The following is a 21,307-nucleotide window of genomic DNA, read 5'->3' as shown; positions in this document are numbered from 1 at the left end:
TAGTGGCCTATTAAATCTCTTTTCCGAGTCCAGCCCAAGCTTTCAGAAGCCTTAAAGCATGCTGTGTCAGTCATACCAGGGCATTCACTATTCTAAAACTTGGTTTTATACTTGGCAAAGCAGTAATTTTACCAGTAATTTTCAGATCAAATAAGCTAAACACTGAAGTCTCGAAAGTCTCAACTTGGCATAGTATGCATCTTCCTCAAACTCAAAACACAAAATTAAAAGAAAGCCAGTTGCTTATATGGGTCAGACAGCAGGATGCTGGCTTCATGCTATATCTAAAAGGTTAATACTGGAAAAGTCAATAACTACCATGAAAAAGGACCTTGTCAGATCACTGTCAAGGCATAATCCCACCTGGTTATCATCTGCTGAAGCGAATTAAAGTTAAGAAAGTAAACATTTAATGAATATTCACTTGCCTTTGGTTCAAGAAAGGTCTTAGAAATAAGCTTTCCTTTAATTAAGAATAAAAGTAACCCATAAAGTTGAAATGAGATCTGAGGAACACTCAACATGGGTCAGCTGGTCAGCATAAGAAAGAGTTGGCAGCACCCAGGTGAAACTGCTCCAGGGTGTGACTGTAACACCATTCTGTTCACGCAAAGATTTGGAAAATAGATTTTCTGAACAGAACTGGGCCTAACATCTCCACTACCAAGCTGACAAGCCAAAAAATAAACCTGGTACAAAGGTACCCAGTGATTCTGAAAATAGCTCTCTGTCTTTATCGACTGCAAATATATCAAGCCCTGGGCCTGAGAAATGTACCAGTCAATCAACCAACTGACAAACATGTCTTAAGCGTTATGCTAAGTGCTCTGAAGGATGCTAGCACACATAAGATACAATTCTAAGCCTCAAGGAACTTAAAATCAAGTTTAAAAAACAAGACAGAAATTAATGGAAAAACAAAAAGAACAAACCATGATTGAAGGATTGGCATGGTAAGAGCCAAAGAAGTGGTACAACCTTGCAGAGGTTGCAAGGTTTTGCAACCAGCAGAGGGGAGAGCCTACAAAGGGATGCTCAGGCAAGGCCAGCTTCACAAGAGGCGAGGCAACCAGGAAGCTGACAGATATGGAGAAGCAGAGGAAGAAAAATCCGAAACTAGTCTAGGTGAAGCTTGGCCGTAAGGACAGCTAGGCTTCACCTTTCCCAGGGGGGGAGGCGGAGGGAGAAGGAAGTATCTGGAGAAGAAGAAGGGCATGAGGACGCTGTTGAGGCAGAGATCTGTAAGGCCAGCCTGGGGACAGTGAAGAAGGCTGGAGCAAACAGCTCCTCTAGCAGAGAACAGGTTGGACTGTGGAAGGCCCTGAATGCCAAGCTAATGAATTTAAACCTTATGTCTCAAATACTGGAAAGCTACTTGAAGTTTTGGCAAATTAACATGTTTGGGTCTGTCCTAAAAAATTTCACATAAGTCTACACTGCCCACACAAATGAATCAAAAAAAGAATTTTTCTAAACAATGTTCCAAAAATTTAAAAATTAGCATATTTTCATAGATATTTAAATAAAAATCATATCCTTGTGACTATGTTTTAGATCATTCAGTAAATCACATATACTTGAGTAAATGCAGCGACCACTGAAAGGCCCATTTTAAGCAGCACTGAAAAATGACGTTTGAAAGGCAAACCCAGTCCTAACTACACCCACTCCCTTACTTCACCCTCCCCCCTAAACCTGACTAGGGTCTTTATTTTACTTTAAGCGTTACAGATTTCCTTATGTACCTGGAAGGAAGAGCTGTTAGTCATCAATCTGGATGGTGTGCGTTAATAGGGTCTTTGTTCAGAAAATTTAATTATAGGCTTGAGCCTTGGACGAATGTAAAATGAAAATATCGGAAGGGACTTTCTCTCTGCTAATCTGCCAACTAAGCAGTACCACGGACTTTCAAAATTGTCCCTGTGTGCATTATTTGGAGAGGCAGTTTCTTGCCTGGTGTCTAGGGCATGGCTGACCCGAGTTTACTCCTACTTGCTTCTCTTCCTGATCTTGACCTGCCCTGTGCCACTCAACTTCCAACAGAGGTTCTGTAATCGAAGGCCCAAAGATGCTCAAATGTAACTTTGGCAGTTTCACACCTTTTAGAGGCTTCTGCCTCAACAAAGGCAACACGACTGCACTCGCTTGCGCTGGCTCCAGGCAACCCCAGGGCTTTACCACCTTTGACCCCTATGAGCTGAGAAGAGGGAACACGGAGTTTAAAGCCAAGCTTTAATCTACCTCAAAGTTTACTAAATAATTTTACTCTGGCAAGTGATTATCCAGGGAAGGCTGCTGAACCAAAGGTATTTGGGGCTGCATTTTATACTTCATATAGATGCTAGCATTTGAGAACTATAAACAAGGAACCAAATAAATAGCAATAATACCAGTTAAAGACACTGGATTTTGAAAGTTTTCTGAGTAACAACAAAGCAAGGAGAAAACTCTGGTTAACAAAAGACCGGCTTTCTAAATCTTGGGACATGTTTAGGCACTTTTCCACAGAAAATCTAAGATTCATACCAGTGTCACAAAAGGGAAAGTTGCTGACCAAAAATGTCAGTAAAATCAATATGAAAAGTATAAAGAGAATTTCCTAAAGCAGTACGGTGAACAACTGGAAGTGCCTGGAAATCTCTAAATCAGTTCCTCCAAAAGCACTATAGAGTTTCGGTAAAACTTCTAGTTTAAACAAGATAGGGGAAGCTTTTTAATTTCAAAGTAAAAACAAAAGTTAACAACATCTCCAACACATTCAAATATTCAGATTCCTAGGGAAAAGCAATATGTAAACATAATATACAGGAATTATTAGGGCAACATTTAATTGAATGATGAAAGAAACTCAACTCAATAGATGATTTTAGAAACAAGACCAAAGGACTTTGGTTTGTCCTAATTTCTGCCATTCTTTCATTGAGCCCTTATGTTATTAGAGGCACCATGTCCGGCATCATGGGGGAGACAAAGATGAATTTTGCCTTTCAGTTCCTCTCAGTATTGGTGGGAAACCCCAAATCAAAAATCATACAACACACAACAACAAAAAGCTATCATGTTTTGAAATCTGCCTTAAACATTAAAAGGCATTTCCAGTTCAAAATGCAGAGGTAATGATTCCCACAGAGCACCGATTATTTGGAGAGAGACATGTGGTAAACATTTCCTAGGGAAGGAGCAAATGAAAAAAGGTCAAAAGTAAAAGTCAACTGAGAAGAGCTGCAACATCTCAGCAATTTACAAATTTAAAGGAGAGCAACAGTTTGAAGGGTGGTGATACACACACCACCTCCATTCATTATAAACTAAGATTTAAGAGAGAATCTTTTCCTTCTCTGGGGTGAATACTACAACATCTGTTCTCTTGTCATAACAGCAACTAAGTTGATTTAAGAAAATATTCTCTCTCTCTTTTTAAAGTTGTTGGTGCATAATTACATGATTTCTCTTGAGCCTTGGTTTCCTTAAGACGTGTTTATTCTGCACATCTGCTCTCCCCATACCTGATTACACAAAGGCATCATAAATAGCAAACCAACAGGTATAAAGAGATCAGCCCTCAAAACAGATCAAAGCAAACAGCCCGTGGAGTCCTTTGGAAATCTTGGCTGGCAGCTCTTGTAAATAAAAGTGCTTCTAAAGCAGAAAGCATTCAACTACCGTATTTATATAGGGCATGATTGACAGGTCAGTTATTAACTTCATAAAAACACAGGCAATGTTAACTAGCAAGAATGTTTGTTCTAGCTGTTCTATCTGAAGGAAAATGAAATCCAAGATAGAATGGCTTGCTCTCTGTTTCTTTTAAGTATTTATTTTAGAACCGTGCAGTATAAAAGAATGTTTTTTCAAGTCAGTGAACTTAAGCTATTTTGCTTACTGTTCTGGAATTTAAGTATGTTGTTATAATTCCTTAGAAAACAAATGTTACATTTACTAAAGGCAAATTCCAATGGTGCACCATGATCTTTTCAACCCCTCAAAAAATTTTATTCTTTTGAATTACTAAAATTAAAGAAATTTTACATTAATTGTTCCTCCCAGTAACTAAAGTATGTCAAATGAGAGAATTTAAGAGCAGGAAGGTTTCCTCCTACTGCTCTGGAAGAAGGCATGTACATGTTCCTTGAATTGCTTATGGTAGCAAGTCTAAAACTTGCCAAAAGAGATAAGAATAAACTGGTCTGTGTTTTATTAATATTATTTTGAGGGCTTTTCTTTACTGCTAATACATTCTATATGTACATTCTATAATACATTCAATATTACAATGCAGTATATTTTACTTTAAAAATTCTTCCCAAAAATAACATCAGTTGTATGCAGATATATGGTCAGGAAATCCTCAAAATCCACTTTTGTGTGCAATGGTTTTCATCCTTGAGGCTTAATTTGGTTAGCCCCCACCCCTATTCCAGTGGAAAGTAACAAAAATGTCAGCCTATGTTTCTCCAACTTGAAGAGCAACTTTTATAATGGTAGCTTTAAGCCAGTATACAGCAAAGAAATCTAAAATCCTTGCATTTATCCAAACTATGATCTTATTCTTCTATAAAATGATTTATTTAAAAGTATCATGGAAGAACTAGAAGGAAAAGTTAGGAGGAAAAAAACCCAAATTTTCCTTTTTTGAATCAATCAGCCCATACTTTTAAGATTAAAATTATATAAAGTTGGCATTTCCCAGCCAAATAAATGGTTAGGAAGTGGACTGTGTGTTTATATGTATGTTTGTTTATATGTGTTTAATATCCTCAGGCCTGAGAGTTTTTCCCTGTAAACATAAGTTTTGTTAAACGCCTCTTGAATTAAATTTAAAAGGCTATTTGTTATCAAAATGTTTCACTCTTAGTAAAGGCTGTCATCATATGAGCTGAATACCAACACGAAAACAAACCAAAAATCCACCCTTGCTCATCAGTACATTTAATGTACCACAATCTTGCTTCCTCCAGCATTCCCACAAGCAACAGTCTTTCAGAACACAGAATTCTTATGAAATAAATACTCAGCCTTAGAACATGCCCTGGCCTCCTCCACAACCCACCCCTCCCCCTTCCCCCACAGGACTGTATTTTCAAACTAGAATATTTGTTTTGACAGACTTCTGCTTGCTTAATTCTCTGGCAAAGGATTTCTTGCACACCCCTAGCCAGTAATGAACATTTTGCCAGAAATATGCAACTTTTGGCACGACAAGAATAGGGAAGAAAAAAAAAAAAAAACCCTGCCGGCAGAGACTTCCAGAATTGAAGATAAAAGCAGGCTCACTGGATGAACAGAATCCCTTCCCTTAACATATTATAATTTCCTCTTGTTTTCCCTGCTTCTCACTATCATGAGGAAAACCTTCATTTGGCAGTTTCACATGCCTTCTCTACACTATATAAAGCAATGGGAAACTATTCCCTAAATCTTGGTTTCTAATTAAAGAACTACTTAACCAAATGAAAAATGTAGGTTAGCTAATCCTACTCAGAGAGTAAATCTCCAAAACAATTTCTTAATAATAGTTTATCAGGAAAATTAAAATCCATTGAACTTGTTTAATCCAGTGGAATACTTCTCTTTCATTATTTCTCCAGTTACATTTAAGGACCTAACACTCAAAAACTTAACAATGCAAGATGGCCCCACCTTCCCCCACTGAGCTCAGAAGGGTTGGGCGGGATAGCATACAGCTCTCCTCAGAGAGCTCAGGGTGTGGGTGAAGAGCCTCTTTCTACAACTACCCAGATTCTTGGGAGAAGGAGTAGCCCACAAAGTAGATTTCCTGCATGGGTGGAGTTGGGCACTTTCCAAAAAACAAAACAAAATACTCATGGATCATGAAAGGGGGCCACAGGGGAACAGACAAGCATGTCCCAAAGAATATCAGACTGCTGAAATACTCAATCTTGGCTGAAAAATCCTCTTCTTCCACAGGTCACTTAAACAGCGACGCCTCCAGGAATCTACCTTCACCACTCACTGGGTTATCCTATTCACTCTCCTGGCATAGAATACTATCTATACGTGATGACTCCTTCATCTAGCCCAGAACTTGCTCATATGCTCCAGCCTCAGTATATTGAACTGCTTAATGAACATTTCCATTGGATGTCCCTCAGACATCTCAAAACAGATACAAAGCTGGACTCGGTATCCTCCCCCCACCAATCTGTTTCTCCTCCTAAATCATCACTGCTGTAAACAGCACCATCAGCCCCAAACACTGTCTCAAGCCAAAAATCTGCCATCAACCATCTTTCCTCTTCCTTCGTCCCCTTGTTTTTCATGAAGGCCTGTCAAATCTACTGTCTTAATATTTCTACTCACTATCCCCCTCTCCATCTTCCTTGCCCACCCTATTTCTGACCTGAATTCACTTCTCACCAGTCAGTCCACCCAAAGTTTCCCAAAGTGTGCTTTTTAAAACATAGCTCTTCATAAGATACTCCATAAAAAAGCATTCCATGATTCAGTATTTTAAACAAGTAACTCCAGTGTGTACTGGAGAGTCACAGTACATATCGGCATATTCAAGTTTTCAAGAAATCCTGGATGAAGAAATATGTTCACACCAACCTTTCACCACCATCATCTATCCTCCTGGCTCCCTTTTCCCCTACTGTTTTTCTTCACTTGGCTTACTTCTACTTATCCTTCAAGCTTAGGCCCTGACTTACAGGAGGCCTCCCCTGACAGTAGGCACTCATCCCTACTCTGTGCTTCCAAATCTCAGCTTGCATGCCTCTATACAGAACCTCACGCTAATAGTGTGCAGCCTGGAGTATGTCTCCCCCATTTGATTGTTAAGACCCTTGAAGGTAAAGATTCTGACTTATCTTCCAATGCCCAGCATATTACCTGGCACATAGCAGCGGGTTAATAAATCCTACTGAGTAAATGAACACTAACAATAGCTAAATGTATTGTCCTTTACTCTGTGCTGGGCACTCTTCTCTTCTCCTTGCATGTATTAACTCACTTAATCCGCCCAAAAACCCTACGAGGTAAGTGCTAGTATTTTCCTCATTTGATACATGAGGCAACTGAGGCAGAAAGAATGAATGCGTTTCATTATTCCTCCAACATGATCTTACTATCTTATCTTGAGCAGGGTAAACAAGAGTAATTTTACTCTACTTCTTGGGAAAGAGGATGCGATTAAACCACTGGAAAGCTGGTTGGCAGAACTTTATTACTTTTAGAAATACTGTATCTGACAGAACAAAAAGCTTTAGTGTAATGGGAAAATAACTGGATTAGGAGTCATATCTGAATTTGAACACCAGCTCTGCTTCATACTAGATATGAGACATGTAGCAAATTAATAATCTAAATTCCAAGTGTGTTATTTAGAATGAGGACAATAATACTTACCTCACTGAATATTCCTACCAGGATTACAAGAAGTACATATATGAAAGTCCCTTATGCTATAAACTTGGGTATACTGATGCTATTGTTACCACGAACAATACAATGGAATGATGTCTGACTCCCCACATAGCAAATATTTATAACTGATTACTGTATATTTCTATTTTTATTTCCCTTGTGAATAAACTGGTCCAAATAACTGGAAAAGTTTTCAAATCTACATAGAGGGCCGGCCCCATGGCTTAGCAGTTAAGTGCACGCACTCCGCTGCTGGCGGCCCGGGTTTGGATCCCAGGTGTGCACCGACGCACTGCTTCTCCGGCCATGCTGAGGCCGTATCCCACATACAGCAACTAGAAGGCTGTGCAACTATGACATACAACTATCTACTGGGGCTCTGGGGGAAAAAAATAAAAGAAATCTACATAGAGATTTCTACTGAAAGTTTAAAAACTTTCTACTAAATTGAAGCAATCAAACTATATCTGTTTTGAGGCTCAGAGTATAAACTGGGAAATAAGAAAAATCATTGAGTATTAATAAAAAAGCTTGACAAAAGTCTTAAAAATTTCAACAAAACCATGACCAGAACAACTGACTAAATTATCTACACTGTAAAGACTGTCTACACTCTCCTGTCACTAATGGAATCTTATATAATATAACCAGTGCTCTCAGCCCTACAAACTATGAACAGCTCAGTAGATAAATCTCAATAAGCCTCCACATCAAACAGACTGGAAGAAATCAAAAGACCGCTGAGCTAAGCCAGACCAGGCTGATATTTTGGCTTATTGGTTAACTGTTATGTTTGGAAAGGCATAAAGCTTAATTGCGAGGCTTGAGGTGTATGTCAAAAATGCCTGACTTAAGTAGAAATTCTGATCATAGCATCTGTCACTAGTTAAAATACATGGAGATTTTTATCCAGGATATTTTTTATTGTTTATATTTTCAATAAATGAAAATAACCCAGTCACATGGTGACTAAATATGAATCACTGTTTCAGCTTTTTGAGAAGGTTTGGAAATCCCAGGTGTAAAGTAGGGAGTAACACTGTTGTTAATCCAAGTCATGTGAAAGTTAAAAAGGGGGGAAATCTGGTTTAGTTTATGACTTCTTGTGGTATTAACCATAGGTTTCTCACAAATGCTAATGAATACAACACTTCCAAACACTATATGGAAAAGTGAAATCTAGTCGTGTTATTTGGATACTTTTACCATTTTCTATTGAATAACTAACTCCATTTGGCTGAATAAGCAACAAAACTAAACATTTCTTAAAGGCCCTAGGAGAAAGTAATTTCTCCTAGTAGAGGTCCGGCAAAGGTTTTAATAAAAAATGGAAGATGAGGTCTGCATCACTGGTCTTCCCTCATTTCACTGCTACCAAAGCTACCCAACTACACTCAACCCATCAGTGTTTACACGATGCTTCAGGACAGGCAGCAACTTAAAACACGAGCTCTCCCCTTAAGAACCTGGAATTGATTTGAGAGTGTGTAACTAATTCACAAGAAGCAACACCAACACAAGAAACAGACAGCACACATCATGTGGGGTACACCAGGATGAGTCCTAAGGAAAGGAGAACAATGAGGGCTGGGATGACCATTTTATTCATCCAATTAATTTAAAAACAATTCTCACTAAAAGAGAGTTCCCATACACCAAGCATCACGGCACCAGGCCCTGTATAAGCACTATTACATTTACTTCTCACAACTACTCTGGAGGCAGACTCTATTATCATCCCCAGTTTATGATGATGCTGAGATAAACTGAGGCTCAAGGGACTAAATAACTTGCCCAAAGTTAGCCGAAAGTTAAATCTAGATCTGCCTACCTCAACATGCATTTTCTCAGCAACATCAATATATCACTTCTTTGTCTCCTATGTAAGGCAGACCCTTTACAAGGCACGGGGGTAAAAAGGGGCATCAGACACAGGCCCTGCTCTGAAGGAAGCCCCAGTCAGGTCAGGGAAGACTTCCTAGAGGAAAAAAGATTCAGGTTGAACCTCAAAGGATGGGAAAAATCAGCATACTGTAAACAAAAGATAAGGGACAGGCATTTTAGGAGCAGAAAAGGCATGAACAAAAAAAACAAAAAGGAAAATCTTAACATATTCAAAAGAACAGTAGGAGATTAGCTTGATCAGAATATACGTATTTGTTGGTAGACGTAGGAGTTTAATAAATATTTGTGGGTTTGAATAATAGGAGATAAGGTGAAAAGAGCAGGTCCAAATTATATAGGGCCTTGAAAGCTAAGCTGAAGAAAATACAATTAACCAACAAATAATATGGGTAAATGTTCAACTTCACTAGTAATAAAAGCAATATAAATTGAAACAACATGGTAATTTTCTCCCTCACATTCTCTTAAACATGCACTAAAAAAATAATACTACCCACTACTAAGAAGATTATACATGCTGGTAAATTTGTAAATTGATATCTTCTTATTTAAAAGAAGTCTGGCTATCAGTTTCATGGAATGTTTATATTCTTTAACCCAGTATTTCCATTTCTGATCATTTATCCCAAAGAAATAATCCAAAAAACATGGGCAAAGCTAAAATGCATGAGGATATTCCCTGCACCACTTTTTACAACATGGAAAAACCAGAAGGAATGTAAATGCTCAATGGTAGGCAGTTGGTTAAAACAAAAAGAAAAAGGTTTAACAAACAGGGAAAAGGCCAATTAAAGGGGTATGGACTTTAGACCAGAGGCAACAGAGTTAATGAAAATTCCTGAGTAGGAAGGTGACACAGGGAAACGGTTTTTCAAGATCAACTTATCAAGAAATCTGACAATATATAAATAGAAGCTGAAGACTAATTATACCCTATTACCAAGAAATTACACCTAGGAGAATCTATCTGCAAGGAATAACCCTACATATTAAAATACTTTGTAAATACAGGCCCTCACCACACCATTATTAATAATATTATTTTAAAAACTAGGGGGAAAAGTAAATATTTAATAGTAAGAGAATTATTAACTAAACTATGATTTGTCCATTATAAAGAATGTTACTTAAAAATGCTAGAAAGAAGGATATTACACACAAAATCCTGAAAAATCATTCAATTTCAATTTAACGGGGGGGGGGGGAGGAGGAGCAGGGGCAGGAAGAGATTTCTAAAGAAAGAAACCTCTACAGAAAATGCCATGAATCCCATAGAATTCAATTTTCATGGGTGAGCCAACCAGTTTGACAATGAATGGCAACACAATTCTGAAGGCAGTCAGGGCTGAAAACAGGAAGGATAAAAACAGGCAAGTGTTTACAAATGGTATGTCCATCTGTGGAAAGGCCACAGCTTATAAATGGTCACATGACAACTGAAATACATTTTTCCAAAGACATAAATATTATAAATGGTGGCATTGCAGGTAGCCCACAGAAATCTATTCACTTCCCCATTGAAACATTATACTTTTACAATGATAGAAAATTGAAACCTATGCTATTGCAATATTAGAACTAATCAAAACAAGAGCCCACCACTGAAAGAGAAATTCCCTTTTATTTCCTGAAAATGTTGAAGCTTAAGCAAAAGCAACCCAAAAGGCTGGCTTAATTAAAGTAGAAGGAAGACAGAGATGACGACTTAACGGTGTGTTTCTGGGGAAAATTGGGCATTCACCACCTTTGAAGGCCAGTGACACTGTTTTTTTAGTACATGGAATTTCATTTCCAAATACAGAGAGGGGAAACATATCACCAATACTGCTCTAATGTTTATCAATCAAGATCCGATTCACTTATTGTCATATAGATAGAACACAAGAAGGTAGCAAGATAAAGAAATGATCAGGTGAGATTTTCCCGCCTAAATGGGAGAAGAACTGGGATGGGAAAGAGGAAGAGGTTTACAGAGGATGTGTGTCTGAAGAGTGTGAGAAAGAGCTCTGCTGGAGGTGCAGCTATGCAGTGGCATGGAAGTGAGGAAATGGGAGGAGTAGGGATATGCAGGCTCTTCCCCTGAGGGAGAGGAAAGGAGCTGACAGTTCTTATGGCTTTCACCTTGCATTACAGTAGAGTTCAAGTTTTCCCTCTCCTCCTCTACTGTTTTTCAAATATTTAGACCATGTTTTATAAATGTCTGTACTCAGTGCTCAGAGGCTTGAACCTAGTAAGTGCATTTGTTGAATGAATGATGAAGAAAATAAAATGATGGATCACCTAAACAGACCACCAATTATAGAAATGGAATCAGTGGCCTAGAAGGACTTTGATTGCAGTGGGTAAAGAGGAAGCAAGTGAATTAAGGGGAGTAAGTGTGTAAATGACCATTTATACGCATCTAAAACAAATGTTCATAATTTGACTGATCATAGAGATAAATACAAGAAAGACAAAGATGTACTAAGGGCAATGGATGGCTCTAAAACTGTTCCTATAGAGTAGAAAATTCTAGATCTCCAAGATTTAGCAACTGGAATAGACTTACAGATCCTTGTCAACTGTAGCCAGTCTGACCCCGTCTTCTGTCTAGCCCAGCTGGTTTGCCCTGACCTAGACAGCCTCACGTTCCACTTCTATAGAGGCAGTTTGTGCAGAGCAAAAGTAACAGTTTGGAGGAAAGAGAAAAAAGAAACTTAGTGGATAGAGAAAAAGAGATTGTTCAAGGCAATTAACCTAATTTGAGATCAGAGGTGAAAAAATTCACATCAAAATATACACTCAATTTCAATAGAATAGGGATTTTCAGTTCATAAATAAAAATAATTAAGTACCAATTCCAATAAATTTAGAAAGATCATTTGACTTCATATCATTTGTCCTTACAAACAAAATGAAAATTAACAAAATCAATGTTGTAATATGTGGGTCAAATTCCAAAGTGAATTTAAGTTCATAATAAAAAACAATGTTAACATTCTGTTAGCTTGTTAGAGATTAGCTATGAACCAACGAGACGTCATATTGCAGAGTAGCATTTTCTGACTTAGAAATTGACTGTATTTTATTCAGAATCTCTATTTTAATGCTCTACAAAACTTTTTTTCACGTGTGAAGAAGACATATACTTTGTTTCTGAGTGAAATTTTTTTTTTTATTGATGTTTTAATGGTTTCTAACATTGTGAAATTTTGGGTTGTACATTTTTGTTTGTCCATCACCCCATATATGACTCCCTTCACCCCTTGTGCCCATCCCCCACCCCCACTGCCCCGGTAACCACAGTCCAGTTTTCTCTGTCCATGTGTTGGTTTATATTCCACATATGAGTGAGATCATACAGTGTTTGTCTTTCTCTTTCTGGCTTATTTCACTTAACATAATACGCTCCAGGCCCATCCATGTTGTTGCAAAGGGGACGATTTTGTCTTTTTTTATGGCTGAGTAGTATTCCATTGTATATATATACCCTGAGTGAAATTTTTATAATGCAAGGTTGGTTACAGGAATGAATTATACAGAACCACACATCCAGACACTTGTACTATTTCATATCTTTTTAAAATAATATGAAGGAATTGCAATAAATAAAAGACACACTTTCCTATTAGGCTAAAATACTACATATATTACTTACCTTCCTATTAAGCCATTGTTCTTAATGAAAACATTTTCAAAGCTTTTGAGATAGCCTAGAAGAGTGTAGCAGCAGACGTCACCTAAAAATCAGTCACCTAAAAATTCACTCCCCCTTCTCACTCTTCCTTTTAACAGTATTTGACTTTGGTTGGGTCTTCACCCTTCTCGGAGTAGTTATATGCTTCAGGAAGGGCTGGCACCAACCCCATACCCAACTGGAGAAGCCTGATTAGTCTAAGCTTATTATGGTGGATCCATTTCCCTTGACAGAGTTAAGTTGGGGCACACTAAGATGTTAACTCTGGCCAAAGAGATGGAAAGGGTAGGCTTAGGGTGTGAGGCTGAGAGCACGGGAACATATACAGGAGGTGTTATCGTCACTCTTAAAAAGAAATAGAAATGCACACGCCCACTGGATATTGTGCCTACACACCGTTGCATCTAGATGTGATGGCTGGAATTGCACCCATCCTGCAACCATGAAGAAGCTTCCCTGGGGCCAATGTCATCACATCAAGGATGGCACAATAGAAAAATGGAAAGAACCTGGGTCTTTGATGATGTTATCAACCTGGAATGAACTTAAAACTTCCTGGTTATATGTGAGATAACAACTTTTCTTTATTGTTTAAATTCTGATTTGGGTTTTCTGTTACTTGCAGCCAAAAGCATTCTAATTGCAACAAGTCTGAATTATTTCAAGCCTGTTTAGATATTAACAAATGGAGCTATTATTTGGGAGATGAGGGACAACAACAGAGTATGCTGCTTAGTTTATTAGCAAGACATACAGTCAAGGCATAGAACTCAGCCATACTAGTGGATCCTAAAGCCTTACCTATTAATATTTCAAGGCTGGTTACTATTCTGTTCCCCTCTCCCTCTCTGCTCTCTCTACACACACACACACACACAAACACACATTCTGTTCCCCTCTCCCTCTCTGCCCTCTCTACACACACACACACACACACATCACAATCTGATGGGTTTGGTACTGACCTTGCTGATCAGTTCATCAATCATGTTGTAGGCCCTATTTCTTCCAAATCAATGATCAAGGCTTTGGGAAAATGGACATTATCTTCTGACAAAATGGTAGAAGATTCATTCTAACGTAGAATATAAAGTTCATTCTCAGAAAGAGGCACTTTAAATATTATAAGATTTTAAAAGGCCTAAAATTATGAAATTTTCATTGATTCATATTTATTGACTACCTACTATATGCTAGGATACAATTTTAAATTATCTGAAAACTTGGGATACTTCATAGTATATTTAACTGCACCTAAAACTAAGCCTTTTTGTTGCTGCCAAGATGTAACTGAGATGAGTATCTTCCTTTCTCACAGATGGTGCTGCTCCTAATGATGGGAGACATGCCTTTCACCTGCCTTACTCAGCATCCCCACAGCAGTCCTCCAAACTATGTCTGATGGAACACAAGATGGTAATAGATGGTCTTTAAAGAGAGCGAGTTTTCCATGGTCAAATAATTTGAGGAAATACTGCATGTTTTATCCCACTCCTGAAGATTCACAAAACACATTACAGCACATTAAATGTTCTGAAAAGTCCAGTCATAAAGAAATTTTTATTTAATCCAGTATTTCTGAAACTTACTTGACTCTAGAATCTATTTTTCACTAATATCTTTTAATGTCTTGGGGAAACTAATAATCCGTAAAACATATTTCCCTTTAATACAGCCACTACTCAATTTAGAAGCAACAAAAAGAATAAATGCTGAAATAACCACACCAAGCTGGAACCATGCTTTAACAACCTACAGAGAATACAAGTTATTCATAAGTAACTCTCTTCCAGGGTCTTGCATCATATTCTCCAATCCCACCAGCCAGGGATACAGAATGCAATCACTTTTCAAAAGATTCCTAAAACAATGCTTTTATCATGGAATACTCCAATATAAAAATGAATCCTAACGTCATGTAAAATTCCAACTAGCCTCCGTGGCACATTTGTTTTACTCGCTGACACAGAGCCCAGAACCGGCTACAGTGCTTACACAGAGCAGGGTGGTCAACGAATCCTTGTTCTAGGAATGAATGAATTAATGAATTAACGAATAATAAATATTTCCATTGTGCCCTCCCTGTCCTAGTCTGGTTTATCTTTTAACTTTCTCAGACACATACAACGTATGTTCCAACCTCTGTATCTTTGTTCATGCTATATAACCTCATATGCAACACCCTCCTTTCTGCCTATCCCAACACTGCCAATTCTTTCAAGTACAGATTTAGCCCTGATTCCTGCATGGATCTGACCTCATCCTCTTCTCCCCATCCCTTGATAGTACCACAGAATTTGATACTCATTTTCTTAAACTAGTTCACATGTTGGTCTTATCTCTCAATAAATGATAAACTCCTTGAAATCCAAGACTATATCATCAACTACTTTTGTACATATTAGAGTGCCAAGGTACATAATAAGTATTCAACGAAAAAATTTTATTGATTATATTTTATAAAAAAGTTCAGTGTGCAACAAGAAGAGTTGGAAATTCCTGGAATTTCTAAACTGTACATTACTAAAATCAATAATTACAAGGACCATGTTCTAAATAAAGAAGAAATATTATCCAAGTTCTACAGAAATTGCTCCCTCTGGCTTTAACCTCTTTGACTCCACTTTCTCATTTGGAAAATAGCTCTGTGGTATTTCTCTACAGGTATTGAATGAGCAACAAATACTGCTTGTAAACCCCCTGATAAATGAAGACTTTATCTCACAGTCCTGGAAGCAATCCTGACGTCTTAAATTATGTAATCCTGGTATTACATTATATTAGTCTGGTTCATATAAAATGTAAGCTACAAAAATACCAAGCTAAGAAAAAATATTTACTCATGCTTTTACTAAGATGCAGGAAGAGGATACATGCATTGCCAAAATTCCATAGAACATGCTCAAACTAAAGCAACAATGCCTTAGTTATTAAAGAAGGCAATTGCCTGAAGCAGTCCTTACGAACAAAGATTACTTGGTCCACGCAAGAGTCAATATTTAAGAACACAATGACTAATTCCCACTTCAAGTTCATGAACATATTTCTTCTTAAGAGCTTCTTTTTGGTTAAAATTTTTATTTGTAGTTTTCCTACCTGTAATCCATGAACCTAAGAATGAATAAAAACTTGAAACACGAAACTCTCCAGTAGGCCAAAGTGTCAGTTAGACTTAATTCTGATTTTAAGTACTTCTCAACAAGGGTTACATAAGACTTGTACTTTACTTCTCAGTCTCCAAAAATACTCATTTATCTACTCTGCATAAAGAACCAGACTGAATGTTCTATAAACAACTGTGGAAAATGCACGAATGACACCTCCAGACTATATCAAAAACTGGGGCTCAACTTAATTTCAAATTATTTGAACCCAGACTAGTATTATTGTTGCTAATAGAAATTCCACTTATAAATAATCAGCTAGTTTTTTTAAATGTTCTAGTTGAGCCTACTGTGAGCTAAAAGTAAACATTAAATTTATTTCCAGCACTAGCTTATGACCTTCAGCAAACTGCTCAAAATTTTCTGCACCTCAATTTTCAAATCTGCAAAATGAGAATGGGAATGAATGGCTTGTTAGGTCCTCTCACAGATAAAAACTAATAATAGCAGTTATTAGTATCATTTCTATTAAAGATATAAATGAAAAATTAAGCACTGACTTGGAAAAAATTAGGTTAAGCCTAGAAAGCATCATACCACAGGCAAGGATTATCGCAAAACCCCCAAATCCTCTCCCCATAGCACCAAACTATCACCAAATATAAGATTTTTACAGAGGTAAGCGTCTTACTGGCCACACTGATACCCTATTGGGGTAATAATTCATTCCCTACATGCCAACCAGAAAACTAAGACCGCCACCTTCCTGGCTTTACAGTGTGACATTAGAAACATCGAGACCTGCTCCTCCCTCACCTCTGTCTGCATGAAAACAGTGTGAGGCTCACACAGCAGGAGAATGTTCATGGGATAGAAGGCACACAATGTCTTCCACCACCACAGAAAGGGTCTTAAAGTCACCTCAAAACAAACTTCTCCATTGCCCCCACCCCCCATTCCTTCTAAAATCAACCTGTCATGTGGGAGATGTGAGATTCTTGCTCCATCTTGAGACTTGGTGAAGTGGCTCATTTCCCACAGAGTTTGACAACGTAAAATCTAAAGCCCAATTCTAAAAAGATGACTCACCGCTTATGAGGGGCTGTGTGTGTGTGTAAATCCGCATGTGCTCTGCAGATGGAACTGGATTTGTGTTCTAGATCTGCCACTTTCTGGCTGTTTGACCTCCAGCAAATAACTAAATCTCACTAACCTTAGAGTACTCCTCTGTGAAATTAGGATGACTCTACTCGCAGGGCTGTGATGAAGGCCAAATTAGACACCCAGAAAGGGTCTGGCAGGTGCTATGCATCCCAATAGGCACTAAAGATATGTTACCACCTCCCACCCCCCGCAACTTCTCCCTTCCTTCTACACAAGTGGAACAGAGACTCCAGCACAGCAGATAACTGCTGTACTCTTCATTAGACTGTCAGTTTCCCTAGTGCCGAGAGTATATCTGATTCATCTTTGGGTCCCAGTACCCAGCAGAGGGCCTGGTCCAGGGTAAAAAAGTAATAAATACTTGTTAAATGGAGAAAATGAGACTCCTTTGGGTCTGAGGATGTTAAGATTATTCTGGCCACAGTTAAAAAAAATTCTGATTTTCAGTTTGGCCAAACAGGCGCTTGCTACAAAGTACTATGTAGTTCAAAGCAAATAAGCTATTCTGAATTCTAATAATTACATTCTCTAAAATATAAAAACCCAATTGCCCTACAGCTCGCAATTTTAGCTTTGAGAATCCAATTCTTTCCTAAACAATGGAGTGGGTAACCACAGAAGCTTGTGGAATCTCTTTTCCTAGAAAACATGAGGAACAGGAGAGAAGCCAGTCTGTCTGGAAATTGCTTCAAAATCTGTCTATAAGCAGGAGCTGGACTAGATTAGATGCCCCTCAAAGGATCCTACACCACTAAGATGCTAAGAGAAATAACTAAAATAATTCTCTGTTATTTACACTCAGGAAAATAAAATAAATACAATTTAACATCTCCAAATATAGTCAGTAGAAACAATTTTACTTGGACCTAGTGATGCTTTCACAAACATTTTCTTCTTAAATTGTACTAAACCATCCTAAACTATTAATTTGAAAATGAGCTCCCTCTAACAAGACAGAATAGAGATCGTACTTAACAAGACAGAAAACAAGATTATTATTCTTTTGTTCCTCTTCTATTCATCCCCAAAGCTTTATAAGAAACACTACTTCCCCCCAAATACTCCACTCAATTCTCCCATTAATAAATTTCTAATGCATCCATTACTCATATCCTAGTGTGCAGCTGATTATTATATGCTTCCTTCTATTTGTATCTGTTTCACAAATAACAATTTTTGTTTCCCTAGCAGAAATGCAGGCTCCTTGAGCAAGGTCTACGTTTATATTTCTCATGTATTCCTCTATTGTGTCATTATTGAGTTTATGACAAATGCTTACAAATTCTTATTGGGTGACTGATTGATTTCAAATGAAGAGAGAAAGCAAGAGCTATAGAACACGCTGTACCCTGAGCACCTGTACGAAGCTTTAGCAGAGTCTAAAATAAAGCTGTGCAGACTGCTATATTGATATTTGTCATTTACCTGGGACTAGAATAGTGAAAGTTAATACACACAGCGTTGCTAAAGGGAAAGACCCAGAGTTAAAGATCACATCGGTTCAACTCCTGCCCTGTAAGGAATGAGGAACTATCAAGGTGAGCCCACTCACACTGCAGATGGAGACTATTCTGGAAAGCCCAGGACACTCCCCAGGTCACAGAGCTGTGCAGGTTCTGATTCTATGTGGGATCAGTTATTCACTCTGTCAAGCCAAGTCAAGTCAGGTGGTCATCAACAGAAAGGAAAGGAGCGTTAGAAAAGTAAAATGTAATAATGTAATTGGAAACAAACAAGTGAAACTTATACTTTCTCCTTCTTCATAATCCAAAGAACACATCTAGAACAAGACTAGTGAGCTCTAGAGTTCATAAATCAGGAGGTAGAACCCCCTGTGCCTTTCTTTACATATGAAAAGGGAACTGCTTATCCCTACTACAGGCAGGCACTGCTCTAGGCACTGGGAATACACACAGTTGACCAAACTCACAATTCTAGTAACAATTACGGAAAGCCTTAGCTTAGTATTTTACAGAAAAGGAGACCTCAAGGATAGGCCATATCTCTTATCTTAGAGGAGAAAACCAAGAGAGGTTGTCTCAGTTGGTTATCATGGCCGTCTGGCAACAAAGGCAGGAGTACAAATCAGATTTCTTATCTCTCCTCTAGTAACAAAATTTACTTACTCATTAAGCAAGTATTTCTGTGTGCCTATTATATGCCAGACACTATGCGAGGAACCAGGTATACAAAAATGGGTACGATACTGACCCTGTCCTCAAAAGGCACAGCGTAACTGTAAGACAATGAGATGAGGATAATAATAGAAGTGGTAACAGAGAGAAAAAGCAAACTATATCTCTAATTGCACAGGACTTCCAACATTTTAAAAGAAAACGAACTGTTAATAGTTTGTTTTATCCTCGCCATAGCCCAGTGAGTACAGAGCACAGATCTCATTGTTCCTGTTACATAGATGGAGAAACTAAAGTGCAAAGCGCATAAGGGAGTCTATTAAGGTCAACTCCAGTGGCAGCAAAATGCCTAGAAACCAAGTCTGTTTACTCCAAGATAGACATTTTTTTCCACTAGATGAGAAAGGCAGATGTTCTTTTTATGTCCAGTTCCCTTCTGACCAAGAGGACACATTTACAAGATTGTGTGCAGAACAATCTGTGGCTGTGGAAGTAGACTTAACTGGCCTGCGAGGTCTCATCAGCTGAGTTTAGTTATTCGATGGTGGAGTAACCAACCAACAAGACATCATTATTACTACATTCTTCAAGTGCCCGTTATATATACACAGAATAGATGGAAAAGGCTCTGCCCTCAGGAAATTAATATTGTAGGGAGAGGCATATAAACATTTCAACAAAAAGTGACATAATTAAACAAACGACAACTAGAAAATCATTACAAATAACGGCAAATTTAAGACACTAAAGGTTTTGCAGAGCAAATCTAGTGGGTGCTGCCAAGAAATATACTCTTTAAGGGTTAAACAGAGAACAGAAGACTTGTATATGTAGTGATATATACTAATTTTCAGATTATTGAAATAAAGGCTTTTACCAAAAGTGTTCATCACATTTAAAAAAAATTATTAACTTCTTAATTCCTTCATTTCACTTTTCAACTTTACTCAAAACAATTATATGAATATTCCATTTCCCTCTTTCTAGGAAAGTTATATATTTTGTAACCTTCCCTATATGAGAGGAATGAATTTATAATGGAGGTTCCCACCAGCATGCCTTTGGCAAAAACATTAAAACAGTGTGGTTTCAGGCTGGCCTCGTGGCTTAGCAGTTAAGTGCGCGTGCTCCGCTACTGGCGACCCGGGTTCGGATCCCGGGCACGTACCGATGCACCGCTTCTCCGGCCATGCTGAGGCCGTGTCCCACATACAGCAACTAGAAGGATGTGCAACTATGACATACAACTATCTACTGGGGCTTTGGGGAAAAAAAAAAAGGAGGAGGATTGGCAATAGATGTTAGCTCAGAGCTGGTCTTCCTCAGCAAAAAAAGAGGAGGATTAACATAGATGTTAGCTCAGGGCTGATCTTCCTCACAAAAAAAAACCAGCATGGTTTCTTCATTGTGCTATTCTTCCACCCTCCTTCAGATACAACCTAAATAAAATGAGTCTGAAAACTTTCTCCTGTATATAGTAAAATCTGTATACACATCCAAGAATCACTCACTTCATAAAAAGTAAAAGGGAAAAAAAAAATTCTTCAAGTTCAGTTTTAAACATTAGTTTCACTTGCTTGATAACCTCTTATCATCTTTTATTTATATCACGATTTATCATGGCCTTATAACCCGACCAAACTGTTTTTTAACCTTAGCACTTTTTGTAGAATTATTAACAAAATAAACAAAGCTAAGGAGAAACAGATATTAGTGATTTCAAACTACTGACAGGAAGAATTTCTTTAGGAATCAGCTAAATAGTAAAAATTATAATCATCCTTTCAAAGGAATAATATTATCATTATTTTAAAAATACAACTCTAGTTAAAAAAAAAACTCTGGTTATTTCCTGAATATACTTAGGGGATTCATACGTATAGCTTGTTGCCTTCCTTTCAAATATTTATTGAACATTATCGGGTAACAAACAGCAA

General features: G+C 37.8%; 1 protein-coding gene across 2 annotated transcripts in view; it reads right to left on the bottom strand.

Annotated features, from left to right (window-relative positions):
• The window catches only part of THADA (THADA armadillo repeat containing), a 312,115-nt gene that overhangs the window by 199,216 nt on the left and 91,592 nt on the right, over positions 1–21,307 (bottom strand). The gene's annotated exons all lie outside the window — the stretch shown is intronic.

This window comes from Diceros bicornis, chromosome 12 (genome assembly GCF_020826845.1).
Source record: "Diceros bicornis minor isolate mBicDic1 chromosome 12, mDicBic1.mat.cur, whole genome shotgun sequence".
In the NCBI taxonomy this organism is placed as follows: Eukaryota; Metazoa; Chordata; class Mammalia; order Perissodactyla; family Rhinocerotidae; genus Diceros; species Diceros bicornis.
Note: the sequence above shows the minus strand (reverse complement) of the source record. Positions and strands in the feature narration are given on the sequence as shown.